General features: G+C 37.2%; 1 long non-coding RNA gene across 1 annotated transcript in view; it reads left to right on the top strand.

The window, feature by feature from the left end:
- The window catches only part of LOC148189240 (uncharacterized), a 23080-nt gene extending 10552 nt beyond the window's left edge, over window positions 1-12528 (top strand). The window contains exon 4 of the long non-coding RNA XR_015777091.1: window positions 12114-12528. This is a non-coding gene — a long non-coding RNA (uncharacterized LOC148189240). The remainder of the gene's footprint in view (window positions 1-12113) is intronic.

Below are 12528 nucleotides of genomic sequence, written 5' to 3'. Positions count from 1 at the left end.
CCAAACCTTAAGTGACTCTGGCATGGGGTTTGTAAATCCAACGTCTGGTTATTTTGCATGCCTTTAAGCAGAGCATCATTTGTGCCACAGGGGCTGCATTTGACCAGTTTTCATAAGAGACGATGCCTCCCGGTCTGCAAGCGTTAGATTTTTCTGATGAATAATGTATTCATAGTCTGAAGCTGCAGACGCGTCTAGCTGTGTGTTCAGAGATGCTTGACTTTCACACGTCTCTGCTGGAATGAGGCTGAATCAAGAGCTTGTCTCAGATATCAACAGCTGTGGGGAATATCCTGCTATGCACAAAAGACACAGAGAGAAAATGTCTGATGTTAGGATATTTCTGAGGCTACATTAGGAGGCTTTATAATGGTGACTGCATTAACACCCACTTACTGGCCACACAGGCGAAACTCAGGCTGATAGCTACATTTGCATATTTATTTGGTCTGTCTCTATTCTGAATTCATTTTTTAAAAATGTCATTAATAAAACGGAAAGCATAAAGAGGACTGACAATAATATTAAACCCATGTTTAAAGCAATAAAACACACCTGCTTGCAGTATGTCTTGGTGTGTCCTTCGAGGTCAGACTCTAATCTGCAGCCGCTGTGGCGAGGATATAACCTTTGTTCATGGGGTGCCCACTCTACCAGGTGAGCGATTGGGTGTTTTTTTTTTTTTTACAGAATATTTGTAGGCACTAAAACTATAACACATATTTTATTGCGATTGTTGTGTTGTGTTGTGTTAAAAATTAATAATGAATTATTTGTCAGTATTTTTCTTTATTATATCGTCAAGAAGATCGTTATTGAAAAAATACCTTGAAATATCTTGATATTATTTTAGGTCCATATCACCCAGCTTTACTATTAAGAGTTTGTGAATTTTTCAATTTCTACGCACAGTATATTGAGAGTGGGACATTAACATTAGCCGTTTTTAAGTTTTTGCAGAAGGCCTCCATGTTACGAGGATCATGGACAAACTAATCACGATCAACAGCATAAATCTATGATGTGGCAGCTCAAAGCCGGATCACAGATCAGGATACACTACCTCCATTCATAAACCTAGACATTGTAAAATATCTAATTTTTCAAATGAGTCTGTGCACTTTGGTAACAGAGATGACAGATCATGGGAACACACAAGGCATGATGTAACTTCAGATTCACTGTACCAGATATACATGGGTTTGAGAACAAAGATTTTTAGAGAAATTTCTGTCTTTAGGATAATAGAACTTGCTTACTCTTCAGCTAACAAATTATGTTTTTGTCCGCCACTGTTCTTATGAGTGCCCGATGGGTAACGTGCATGTGTAACTCTCATCAGAGATGAGCGCAAGATGGCTCACTCCTTAGTGATTTATAGAAAAAATAAATGAATGTGATTAATTCTTTTTTACCCAAACAGGTAAGTGAGTTGCTAGATTTGTCAGCCCAATGGCATTTTCCTTGCACCGGCAATCTTTATTGTTGATCTCTGAAAGGTGAGGTAGCTAATTCTGGAAAATGATGGTTGATTGTTGAGCATTATTCCCAGGTTGTCAAATACAGACACTTTGGATTAGTGATTTGGTCCGACTACCAACCCAAGGTCATCTGTGAGATGTTAACATTATATGTGTCTGGCCAACATGGGAGAGTCTTAATCATTATTCCCATAAGCAGCAATTATTATAGAGCCCTAGACTTCTGTGTTATCAGCAGATGAACTGGATCAATGATAAGGATCATGTTGCTTCCATTGTGCATGAAAGCAATCAGATCTGTTTTCCTTTCATAACAGAAATGATTGTAGAATAGGAGAGATGGTTTCTTATCAACGTATGTACCTGATCTCCATTCAGCAGAGGGATTTTGACCCTCAGTCATAAAGCGTTTCAGTTTTGAGGTGTGTCACTAAAGCTGTTTTCTGAGAACAGAGATAAATGCTCGGTTACTTCTTAACAAGTCTGACGAATTATGACAGAAAAGAGATAAGGGAATATTACACTGTTCATGTAAATCCTTTTTATGTTAAAACAGATTATATTTCTACATGCAGTATGCTGATTACCCAGATAGGTTTAGGTTATAGTGAAGAGCTTTGTTTAAAGTTTGTAAAACCCATTCTGCTGTCAACATTAACGGATTGCAGTGATTGCTTTGAAGGTGGGAAGTGGTCAGCAAGTTGATTTTTAAGTCAGTTTAGAACAAATGGCCAGGCGACCGGGAATCTGGGTGTTCTCTGAAGCTGCCAGTAAATCCCACAGAGACTGTAGTGCCGTCACACCACGTAGGTCTCCTGCTAAGATCACTCAAGCCAGACTCCATTAGCAAAAGGCTGCTCTCCACATGTCACCGCTTCAACAAAGACACACGTATTTATCCGACACTAAAGGAGGAATGCTAAAAGCCATAAATAAGGTTTTGGTAAACACGGTGTGACACGAGAAAGGGGCTTGTGTAATTTAGAAAATGTAATATGTTCTGCTGAAACTGGAGCATTTGTTGTGTGCCGTGTTCAGATCTGAAATGAAATGACTCTCTGATAATGTGAACTGATATGTTTCAGAGTCGGGATCAGATGATAAAAGAGATCCGTGATTCTTAAAGACAGGAGTCGATTCAAAGCATTATTTATGTCACCTCCTGCTACTGTTCTACTGTCGCACTGCTGTTTCTTCAAGAAAACCTCCTCTGTAATTTGCTGCCATAAGGCAGGTTCCCATTACAGATTTGAGCAAAACTTCAGTGATATTTTCAAAATGTTGATAAAACACATTTTCAAGATGACAGCGTTTCCATTTAGTCATGGTATTCAACTTAGCGCATGAAGTTAATGCAACTTCTTCTCTCGCGCTAACATTCTAAGAAGCAGAAGAAGCGTGGCAATGGATGTTCAAAACATTAGCAGGTTTATTTCTATTGCAGCCGCCGCACTGGCCATCATTTTTTACATTCCAAGGCGACATAGGTGTGTTATGGGAGTGATAATGGAAAGGCAAGCCTCTCATATGTGGGAGTGGCCATGTATGAGGGATTTCTGGGAGATTATAGTCCATGATTTCACAGAGAAATTTTGGATTCAATATTTCCGGATGATCCACTCAACTTTTGAAGGGTTATGCAATGCAATAACACCGCTGCATTATACCTGAAAGAGGCAGTTTCTACGGACAAGCGCATAGTCATGACATTATGTGACCTATAAAAGCAAAAAAAAAGTGTTTCCATTGTATTTTTGTTAAATGCAGCTTTTTCAAATCACCTGAAATACCACCTCTTTGTTGGAAATTAACACTTCTATAAGATTAATTTTTTATTTGCAATTTGTGCAATTTGAGGGTTAATGATAACCCACCTATAGGGACAATATGATGTTATATGGTATATTATTTCAACAGCCCAGCCCAGGGTGCACCTTTAAATCATCCATGTAGCAGAAAGGAATATTGCAGTCACTTAGCAGCAGTGTTTTTGGAGCATCAGCCCAGTATTACATTACTGCATTTGTGATTACAGTTTCCCTGATGTATTATCAGTATTGGTTTTGATATCCACCTGCTGTCTCAGTGACATCATGATATTGATTCCCCGGGTGACTGCCGTGGGGAACTGAGTCATGTTTCCCGGAGAGGTTTGATGATGAGCCAGTAGGGAAAACCCCTGTGGGCATGCTATGGGCAGGGCAGACTACATTATGTGGCTTCTTATTTTGTATCTTTTATTTTGTATTTTCTTACTTTTTTTTATTGCAAGGCTCTGAGAAGCTGCTTCAAAGATAATTTCTGACTCTCTTTCTTTCTGACTTTCTGATAACATCACAGTGCCTCCATACCTGCCTCAATAGGCTGCTCACAGTGTGATTGGACCAATAAAAAAAAGCCTCGTTGAGCTCGAGGAGTCACACAGCTCTCTTTCACGTGACCTAGACCTTAATTAGCATGGCAACAGATTGTCATTTGCATGTACGTGCCCCTGTGAGTAGATGGGGGGTGGCGTGCATATGGGGGAAGGATAGTGGCACTTCAGGGCCAGTTTGCTTAACAGACCCCAAAGGTGCAGTCAACTCACAAGTGTTGTTATTGTAGCTAATTATAATAGTGGATACATTTATTTATGATCAAAAAATGAGAATAATTTCATGTGGTACAATGGGGCTGGACAATTAATTGAAATGTTATTGAAATCACAATATGGCCAAATGCAACATCCAAATCTCAGGAGCTGGATTTTGTTTTATTTTTTGATGTAGCTAAACTGTTTCACAGCATACCATTATAAATGAAGCATTGTGATGTTAAAGAGATGCCCCAGCTTACAAATAATACTCTGGACTTTTGGCACAAAGCCCAGTAAAAAAACACATACTTTTTTGTAGATTTTTTTTTCTGTGAAAACAAAATGCAAAAATAACCGTACTTACAAAAATGCAACTAATATCACAATCACAATATCACAATCACAATAATATGGTTGCAATGGTGTGAGACTTTTCAGTGCAATTTCCATGTCAGAAAATATTGTGGCATCACAATATTAAGAGATTAATATTATTATTAGTAGTAGCAGTATTTTTATTTATTTATTTGTTATTATTATTAAAGAAATGAAAACAGAAGCGTTTGGTTTAATGTTTTATTACTGTAATAGAAACTTTTTTAAAATAAAAGTATTTGTAAAAAGTCTGCTATTGAAAAAAATAACTAAAAAAAGGTTGGATTCTTTGTCCAGTTGCATTTTTTTTTCAACACTGTAGATGTGCGCATGCTGAAAACCGTTAATTTTCATACGGTATACCTTGACAACAGTAGTTGCAATATGATTTTTTTTGCACATCATGCAGCCCTATGCACAGGGGCAATATAAAGATAATTTGTGTGAAATTATACAGATAAAAAATCCTTAATCTCCGTGAATTTACTCTCGGGCACATTAAAGCATATTTCAGAATTAGTCTGTGTTTTTTGCACTCTTTGTGAGTTGCAGAGCTAGTGTTTGAATTTTTCCTAGTTCACCGGTGATCGATTGATATGCACAGCAGATAAAGAAACGCCACAAAGCGTTATTATCTTTCAAAGTGTACCCTGATCCTGACAAAAGATCCGCCTCATACCTGCTGGGAATTTCTGCCTCAGGAGAGCCGGAGCTGTGCAGCACTCCCAGACTCCTCCTTCTATTCAGTAGGCAGCAACATTTAGACATTACATGCCCTCGGCTGTGTGCTTTCAAGTAAAAAAAAGCCTTTGTTCTAGCATTGATGTAATGTCTTTTCTGTGGTTGTGATTTTGTGCTGTTATCAGACTGTGTCATGAATTGTGTGTTTGTATTTCCACTGATTGCTGGATTATTGAGACTGAAAACATAACCTGCCCCATCGGGTATGTTTCATTACATATATGCTTTGAATTCAAATAGAAAAAGTAGCATAATATCAGCAATGCACCAATTGTAATTATTATCAAATTATATATTTTCTCTAAATAAGAACAAGGGTAATTATTATAAAGGATTTTATTCTTATGCAATATTGCTTTTGCCCTCCATGAGACAAATCATCTATTGTGTACCTTGTGATGAATTTGTTCTTGTAGATCATTTTTTAGATCATTATCTCTATCATTTTTTAGGCTGGTTGTCACACATGCTACTGGCCAGTTTAATATCCCACATCATCACTCATGCTGTTATCAAGCTGCTAACTACGACTCATGCAAATGTTCTCTGCAGAGATTTGCATTTGCGCTGCAGACGCTGATCGATGCTTCGTCGTCTTTTGTCTGCACTCGGGTCTCGTGTATACCTGTAGCACACACCTATTCCCTCACATATTATCTCATATCACATGTACATCTCCGATAAAACACCAGCCACAGAAAATGGAAGAAAAATGTCTCTTTTCCTGTACTCCATATTGACCGTTCCCCTTGTACTGACTGTCTTGTTGATTGACAGCTTGAATCCCTGAAAGCCTCTGCTGACATGTTATTGCTCTGGGTCAGAAACAGGCAAACAAGAGTTAGCCTTCTTTTCCCCCATATCTACTCTCTTTGCACTTCCTCCTTGCTTTTTTTACTGTCCACTATCTTTCTGCCTCCTTATAAAATTTCTTGCCCTCCTCTGAATTATTGACTAGTCTGGAGTCCCACGAGGCTGAGCGAGTGGTGTGTTGTTGTCCATCAGCAGCAGCACAAAGATTTTTTTTGTTGAATCCCAACATCAGATTATCATGTTCAGAATCTGAGCCAACAGTTAGGATATGATTTCACTGCCCTGCCATCTAATAGCAGCTACATACTGTACATATAGGCAGAAAAATGTATGAATAATGTATTCATGTTGCATTATATATTTGTTGACAATAATTGTGATATTTAAAAAATAGAATATTGATTTCATGTTTATAATACACCCATGATAATATCTTGTAAATAATCCAACACCTCTTATATAATTTTGGTTCATTCTTGCTTTTTCTCTCCCTCCACCTATCCACACTCACATTTTGAGTGTAATTAATATACCAAAAAGAGAAAAAAAGCACAGCAGAAGAACTATGATGAATTTAAATAGTATTATTATTATTAGTAGTAGTAGCAGTATTATTAGTATTATTATTATCATTATTAATATTATTAACCTTTTAGGGCCCTCTTTAATATTCCTTACACGTATCGGTCTGCGCTGGCAGGCTATTAAAATATTATACATTAATATGTTTTTGTACTTAATTAGGTTATTTTTTTAAACCAACATCAGTCCTAATCAGAAATATCAAATATTCATTAACTTTTCAGAATTGTAACCTTTTGAAAGCCAGGTCTTTGTCAAACCACAAAAAAATGTATTTTTAATATTCTACATACGAAGTAGATAATTTTTTTCTATATCACAGCCTGGAATATGTCAGTGATTTGCAGCAGCTTTGCTTGTGCCAGTACACCTAGTGGAAATACCATGTATTTTCTTCATATACCAAGTATGATAAAAATGATGTCCTCAAATTACAAATTTCAAGACAAAAGCCCAGAATGGCTCGCAGAAATAATACAATGTGTTTTTTTATGCTTTGATGGCTGTAGTTTGAATGTGTTTCAATGGTGCATTTTTTGTACTTAACAGTATAAATGTAACAATTTTGTTTACACCATGCATTTTAGAGTTATTATTATTATTTTATTTTATTTTATTTTATTTTATTTTGTCTTTTTTTTTTTAAGATATTTATTGTGAATTCTTTCGCCATAATAATCATGTAACAAAAAGCTGATATTGGTTTTCATCTTTTATTCAAACAGTGTAATCAGTAGACCCACGCACAATGATGGCTACATTCCATTTAGGTGTGACTGTGGCGCTGTTGTGGTATAGAATTGAATCCTCATTGATGTCTTTTTGTTGATGTGAGGTATGTCAAAATGCACGTCATTAAAAAAGTCTAAATTGGGTCATTCCTACCTGATTAGTGGACTGTATTGATTGGCTTGTTTGTGTGTCAAAATGTGTACTTTGTCAAGATCAATCCATTGCAGGAAATAGCTTTTTAAGATTATCAGTGAGTTCTGCTGATAAAATACTGAGAAACTGGACATGCTGTCTACCTACCATGACACATATTAGTGTTCTCTGTAGTAGTCCAGGGACCAGACTGTCATTTCATTGCTGTGTGTTTTTATTGGTGTGTTTATATTTTCTATCCCTTTGTGGATATGTGTTTTTGGATGTGTTTTGTAAGATATTGGGTGCTGAATCAGCCAAAAGAAAACTGAAAATGGCCGACTAGTGCCAATGATGAGGGACACTCCGCCAAAACTAGGGCGACAGACGCCCGACAACAGGCCGACATTGACTGACAGCTGGCTGTCGGCCCGGTGCCTCTAACCCTAACAAGCCACATTAAACCTTTTGCCACACAGAAATTAATAGGATCAATTAATTGTGTCTTTTTATTGGACTTGATAACGATAACAAAACTAGAATATCACCAGGTTTATCCTTTACGTAATTCTAAAATTCATGGCTAGTTCCTTTTAGTAATTGATGCAAATATAAAAATAATGATTACATTGACACAGTTTTATTGACAGGTTTTAAGATGTAATACAACTTCTCCTCAAGAAGCATGGTGATGGATGTTCAAAACATTAGCAGCTTTATTTCTATTGCAGCCACCACACTAGCCGTCATTATTTCCAATCCAAGGCCACGCAAGTGTAATATACAAACGATGATGGAGCGTATAAGAGATTTCTGGGGGATGATAGTCCATGATTTTACAGAGGAATTGTGGATTCAAAACTGCCAGATGATCTGCTTAACCTCTGAAAAAGTTATGTGATGCAGTAACACGTCTTGTAGCCTGCTGCATCATGCCTGAAGGAGACACTTTTATCATGTTACCTATAAAAGCGCCTATAAAAGTGTTTCCATTGCAGTTTTGCGAAATATGGCTTTTTAATACCCTAAAATATAAATGAAGTTGTTTTTTTGTTTTTTTTGTACGTTTCCATCAGGTGTATTTTATATCAGCAATTTCCATTTTCACAATTTTAGGGTTAATGGAAATCCACCTAGTATGTCCAGTTGAGAGTCAAAGCTTTATCTGATTTTGAAACCACTTTTTCACATCCATTTCACTTCTCCACACGTAGTGTGTCTTGCTGAATCATTCGAACTTGAGCATGAGGTTTAGCCTTTTTTTGAATATTTTGATAACTCCAAAAGCTGATGGGGATCTTCTTGGGAGCCACCTTGTGATGTGTTGGTTTTCATCATAATTGTTTAAACTGGGCAACCTGAGCCTGCGCCTGGAAACCGCAGCTTGTGCAGGGGAATGTTGATTCACGTAGCGCTGGAGAGGGCCTTGGTGCTGAAGATGAATGCTGCCTCATTGTGCTTCATTGTCCTCAACTAATTATTCCAGTGACAAGTGTGACATCAACCCCCCAGGCTTGAACAGAGGTTTTTGAACAGTATTGAACAGCTCAAGGTTGTCGTCAGATGTGACTTTAAATTGGCTTGAGATCCTGCTATGAAAAGCTGCCGCTGCATGCACAGCCGTGTGTGTGTTGTGAAATTACCTGTTGCTTAGGAACCAGTATGACTTGATGCATGAGAGCAGGCTTTGCCAAGGTCTTTGAGCACAGGAATTCTTTTACAAGTGTAAGTCAAATGTAAATTATTGACATACTAGTATAGTACAATGTGGCTCAAATTTAAAAACAATTTCATCTTCTTCTCATCTTGCAGATTCTGTAAATTTTAAAATCTCTTGTTTTGTTTTTCTCTCATTTATTATTACCATTGTAAATAATACCCTAATCAGCCTATGTGTTGTTACTCATTAATTCCTTAGCATATTGTTTTTTATTGTTTGCACATTTCACAACTGTCCAAAGGGATGTGTGAAAACATCTTTATCAGGTTACTGATGATTGTGGGAGATGGAGAGGCGTAGGGAAACAATAGCCACATGTTCATCCAACAGGAGGGCTGCTGTCACGGTGCATGGCGATGAAATCCTTTGTCGCTAAATCAAAGACGTGGTTCACAGCTATGTAATTTATTGTAAGTATCATATCTGAAGCATTACTCAATATACATATTTGAAGATTACACAATTCCAATGATGACTAATGTCTGGGAAATGACCCGTGATGATGTTCCTCTTTCTGAGAACTCTACACTTCCCGTGAGTATCAGCATTAAATAGATCACTGTACACAGTCCCCGTCATGACCAACATCTGGGAATTGATGTTGTTCCAATGTTGTAATGTTTAGATTGATCTAAAAAAAAAAAAATAATTTAGTTTTTGCTTCTGTACTGCTACTGTTGATAATTATATTTATTTATGAAATTTTTGGGGAGTTAGCCTTCTTTGGAGCATTGTTCAATTGATCATTTTGAAAAAGAAACAAACAAAAACTTTAACGAAAGGTTTTTTTTTTCTTTTACCCTTTTTGGCATATTTTACGTGCTTTTCATTCTTCTTTTTTTAAAATAATAATTTTGACTGTGTTCATGCATATGACATACATTTTTTGCAAGATTGTGTATTTTTGTGTAATCTTGGAATTTCCAGGTGAGCTCCTACAATAAGTCTAGAATACACTGTGTAAACAAAATTGTTATATTCATACTGTAAAGTGTCAAAAAATGCCATTGAAGCCCATTCAAACTGCAATTTTTGATCCCACAGCCACCAAAGCATAAAAACGTGCATTTTATTATTTCTGTGAGTCATACTGGGCTTTTAACTTGTAATTTGTAATTTTTTTGGCATATGGAGAAAATACATGCTAGTTCCACTAGCACGCTAATGTGCTACTTATCACTGACAAATCCCAGGCTGTGATGATAATAATAAAATCTACTTCTTCATCTACTTCTTTTTTGTGCTTTTTTTCATCTGAAAACAAAGTGGCATCAGGACAAAAAACCTTGCATGTAATGGATTAAAATTCAAAAAAAATAATGAATGATATTTTTTAATGGAAATTTGATATTTTTAATTAGGGCTGATATTGGTTAAAATATTAACTCAATGGAAGTAGAAAATAATAATAATGTATAATATTTTTTAGAGCCTGATTTTTTTTAAGCACATTTTGTGCCTGAAGTGATACGAGTGTGTGTAATATTAAAGCGGGCCCTAAGGGTTAATGGTCAAGCTTCTATGAAAATGTGAGAAAATTATTTTCCATGTTTAAAGAGCCATTCTGCTATGGCCAATGCCAATGCAATTGGTCTGTGAAATAATGTATAATTCTGACCAGCAAAATCCTTAATTATTTGTCTCCAGCTGAAATAAAAGGGCATCCAGCAAGTGATCAAAACCTTTGCAATTAAGGTTAGCACAAAAAGTGCAACACTACAGGTGTTGCCTGAGATTGAAAAGAAGAAACAAATGTAATTTTTACTTGGATGATATTATCCAGAATATGACAAAAAAAACCTACCATAAAATGCACACACGCTGCTGTGCAGTGAGAGAGCTATGTGGGGGCGAGTTTGCAGTCAGTGGCTTTTAAAAGCAGCTAATCAATGTCTTATTATTTCACAGAGCCAAAAAAAAAATGTCTGCCCTTGATTAGTGAATACCAGTGAAGGAGTGTAAATCCATGGACACCGTCCCACCCTCTCTCCCTGATTTGCACTCCTGCTGTGAGAAAAAGCGCGGGTCGAATGAAGGCGGCAGACACAGTCGCCATCAGTGGGGGCAGCATCAGAAGAACAGCAGCACTTCAAATGGAGGTTTTCAAGGCATACAGTCATAAATTTTTCATCTGCGACCGGCTTTGAGGCGGGAGAGGGGGTAGGATCCAATTGAAGGCTTCTAACAACAAACCAGGGCTTTCAGAGACAAAAGGTAGATGGGGGGAAGGGCACTTGAAATGAGAAACAACAAAAATCCTTTGTTTACAATAGACGAACAAAGAGCTGTAAACAAAGTCAACGTTAAGCTGCCGAAGCGAGCGGAGTGGCAAATATCATGGCAGCAATCAAAAAGATAATGGCAGAGCAACAATTGCAAACACTGTATGACTCAAACAATGGCTGCCACAACAACAGTCCTGAATATGAATATGAGGAAATGCATATTATTTTAACAGAAAATAATAAGCAATTGTTTTTAAAAATCCTATGAACTTTAGCCCCCACCTCCCACTTCCAAATAATTCTAACTCATCATGTCACCTTTTACAAATCGTTTGACATTGGTAGAATTTTTCTTGTCAAATTGGTCTTCTCTTTTTCCCATGTTTTTTCAAAGACATCAAACCAATTTTCTTGGGTATCAAAAGTTACAAGAATCGAAACACAGCACAAGAAAACTGATCCAGGTTTCAAAGGGTAAAGCCCACAGTATCCAGATGTGAACGCTGCTTATTCTAACCATGAAATACAGGCAAATGTGTATTTTTAGCACAGTCCTTTTTAGTGGCTGGTGTCGTATTAGTATTCTGTAAATATTGAATGGGCACTCTAGAGACCCAGCTGTTCAAAGATGGCACACCTTCTCTTTCAAATTTCAGAGATATTTTAATTTTATTGCTCATCTTTTTACAACTACACTTCACTGAAGCCATCCTGGGCCTTTGTGTCAAATGTTACAGGCATCCTTTTATCTGTGGGCTGAATCAGAAATATGAACCTGCACTGTGGTAAAAGCATCCTGGCCATAAAACGCTGTCCCTCATTCCATAAGAAGACAGTGGAGCTCTGCAGAGCGCCTGCAAATTTAATGACTGATTTTCCCGGCACTGCTGAATCCTCTGGGTACAGAGTCTGTCTGGATGCTAATGCAGCCTGACATCTCCATCCTTGTTTAAACAACCCATGTTATCCTGAATGGGCTACTGCAACGGCAAATTAAAGGCAGCTTTGATACGGAAATCCATTGGAAAACTACTGCTCTACTTTTTCCTGTACACTCAGATCTCAGCCAGGTCTGATTTGATCCTGAAAATCTTGTGTAGGCAGTTTGTGGAAGATGACAGTGCTGTGCTCTTTTCAACACAAAATACAAGA

Source organism: Plectropomus leopardus, chromosome 7 (genome assembly GCF_026936395.1).
Source record: "Plectropomus leopardus strain MGB_pleo_1.0 chromosome 7, ASM2693639v1, whole genome shotgun sequence".
In the NCBI taxonomy this organism is placed as follows: Eukaryota; Metazoa; Chordata; class Actinopteri; order Perciformes; family Serranidae; genus Plectropomus; species Plectropomus leopardus.
Note: the sequence above shows the minus strand (reverse complement) of the source record. Positions and strands in the feature narration are given on the sequence as shown.